Source organism: Carassius carassius, chromosome 42 (assembly GCF_963082965.1).
Source record: "Carassius carassius chromosome 42, fCarCar2.1, whole genome shotgun sequence".
Lineage (NCBI taxonomy): Eukaryota > Metazoa > Chordata > Actinopteri > Cypriniformes > Cyprinidae > Carassius > Carassius carassius.
In genome coordinates, this window is record NC_081796.1 from 9,357,319 (window position 1) to 9,360,227 (window position 2,909).

Below are 2,909 nucleotides of genomic sequence, written 5' to 3' on the forward strand. Positions count from 1 at the left end.
GAGATTAATCCGAAGGGGTATAATTCCAAAACTCACACTCACTATGTCAAAGAGCTGAAGCGAAGACTGAGGTATGCATACCAACTGGCCGTTCAAAACACTGAAAAGAGACAATTGATGAATAAAGCCAGATGGGATAAGAAAGTTACAGCTGCTTCGGTTGATGTTGGCGACCGCGTCTTGGTAAAGAACGTCAACATTAGAAGAAAACACAAGATCGCAGATCGCTGGGAATCCACTGTATATGTGGTGACAAAGCAGCCAAATACAGAGATCCCTGTTTACGTCGTTCAGTCTGAGAATGGTGATGGCCCTGAGCGTGTCCTACACCGAGATCTTTTGCTCCCATGTGGATTTCTTCCAGCGAGTCTATCTGAGGATGATGAAGTTTCCACAGTTACAGAGACATGCCCACGAAGAAGGGCATAACAGCCACTTGGAAGAAGAATGTTGTGGTGAAATTGTGGAAGCTGGGAGTCCACATATGGCTCTGAATCCTCATGCCCCCGAGTTTCAGCTGGGGAAAGCATTGCAAGATGTCACTGATTATTCCTTGAGCCACAGTGTGTCAGATGATCATGAGGTGGAAATGAACGCAGGTGACCTGCTAAGAGATGAATTTGTTGAGCGTGAGATCCAAGAGGGTTGTGAGACTGAAGTATCAGAAGATGTTTCATCTTTAGTGGAGGAAGTTGCTGATGAGTCAGTGCAACATGAGTTGAGTGCTGAAGAGAGACATGAATCTATTTTGAGGTTGAGAAGGTCCCAAAGAGAAAAGAGACCCCCAAGTAAATTGAAGGATTATGTTGGTTGGAAAAGCGCAATGTGTGCGGCAAAGTGTAAATGTAGAATCACAACCCAACTATTTCAGTCAAGTACTTGAAATGATGCAACAGCAGATGAGGGTGCAACAAACTCAGGGTGAACTGTTGTTTAGCCTTATGGGTCATGTTTCAAATTAAATCTCTGAACTCAGAGTGAACTGTTGTTTAGCCTTAAGGGTCAGACAATTAATTAAGTATCTGATGAAGACATCAGAGTTTTGAGCAGGGGAGGATGTAACCAACTCATAATTGAGTTGATAGATTGATGAATATTTGTCAATATTTCTGAGAGATTTTTTTTTTATGTATGTATTTTATTTTTTCTTGTTTAATGCATTACATGTTCAGGCATGTAAAGTATAATTATTATTGTATAATTGTATTTAATTTTGTTGCGAAATAGAATTAATTATTTAACATAGTGTGTCGATGTTTTGCTGACGTCACTTGCGCGCCAGCTCGTGGTGAGAGATGCAAGCCGCATTTCGGCTGCTGCCTAATCTTTTACATCCTCGCCATTTCTTCTTTAAATGAATGCCTGAACTGTTTTGTTGCATTAGGTAAGTCATAATCATTCTTATTTTCCGCATATGTACATAACAAATTAGTTTGTTAATGTAAGATGATGTGGATAATTAATTCTGTTCTTGAAGCGGACAAAGTGCACAAAAAGTAAATTGTTTTGTTATATTAGTAGAAGTGTTAAACATGTTTATACAATCGTTTTTGGGGAAACAATGTTGTAAGTGTAAGTTATCAATGTTATTTGAAGTTAATTAAGTTTTGGCTGACGTCACTTGCGCGCCAGCTCGTGGTGAGAGATGCAAGCTGCATTTCGGCTGCTGCCTAATCTTTTACATCCTCGCCATTTCTTCTTTAAATGAATGCCTGAACTGTTTTGTTGCATTAGTGATCATTGGATGCCGTGTGTGCTTGATGAGATCAGACTGATTCATTGCGTCGTGGTCGTTTTGGATTCGCGCCAGAAGGGGAGAAACAAGTTGGATTTCACTACAGATGGATTGTGCAATCAGAGGATTCGTTCGTAAGGAAGGAAAGGTTTTTCTTCATTGTTCATTCCGGCAAGGATTTTGTAGGCACTCATACACACACATTGACTGAACTGAGCTAAAACATTTCCTACTTCATTCAGGACTTTGGTATTCATCTAATTTTTTTTTTCATAGTATTATTATTATCTGTATTTTTTTATCTTCAACTTATTTGTTGACTGACAGCTTTACTGTTCAGTGACTGAATTGTGATCAACTAAAGATTTTGTTTTGTTTTAGAAAAGGTTTCAAGCATACTGCAGTGCAGTATAATAAGGAAAAGAGAAAGTTATTGAATACAAGAAAAGGTGCAAACTGACTTCTGTGTATGTGCCTTATTCAAGCAGTTAGTGACTAAATTGAGATCTGAATTGAACGCAAGTGCAGACACATTTTATAAACACATTATTTTTTTTATTCTGTGTTAATTGTGAGATCCCGAACCCGAGACTCCAAATTACTGTAATAGAAATTTATACATATTTGGTGAGCTCAGACCCAGTAGATATTTTTCCTCCTTTTCATTGATATAAATCTGACGTGCGGGTTACATTAAGAATGCAGGAGGGTGCCCTGCTTTAAAGCCAACGAGCACTAGTTGCGGTCCATGACAGAAAGAACCCCTTCAACATCTGGCAACACTCAGGATTCCGATGATAGCAGCTCAGATGTGGAGTTAACTGCACCACGCAGCAACAACTAAATTCCTTCTTCACTGGACGCGACAAAGCAAGTGTTAAAAATCATTTAAATATGTTTTAATATGCGCCACGCCGGAGACAGTCACTGACAATAATGGACACTGCTTCCGTCCAACAATAAGCCTTGTTATCTATTGTGGTAATTTGCAGGTTGTGTCGAAATGTTGTTGGTTTAGAATAGATAAATAACTCTTTTGACTCGTGTATGATAATTTTCTTCCAAATACGATCATTTTGAACTTCTGGTACGATACTTGGGAATTTCCAATCTGGCAACACTGGTGGTGTTGTTCCCCAGTGGTTCTAACGTGTGTTAGCAAAGTTTATTAAAA

The 2,909-nt window shown here is 39.0% G+C and overlaps 1 long non-coding RNA gene across 1 annotated transcript; it reads left to right on the forward strand.

Annotated features, from left to right (window-relative positions):
* Nucleotides 1–1,143: 1,143 nt before the first annotated feature.
* LOC132124148 (uncharacterized) lies at nt 1,144–2,195 on the forward strand. Its single transcript, XR_009426721.1, has 2 exons — nt 1,144–1,384; nt 1,771–2,195. It is a non-coding gene; the product is annotated as an uncharacterized LOC132124148 (long non-coding RNA).
* The last annotated feature ends 714 nt before the right edge of the window (nt 2,196–2,909 follow it).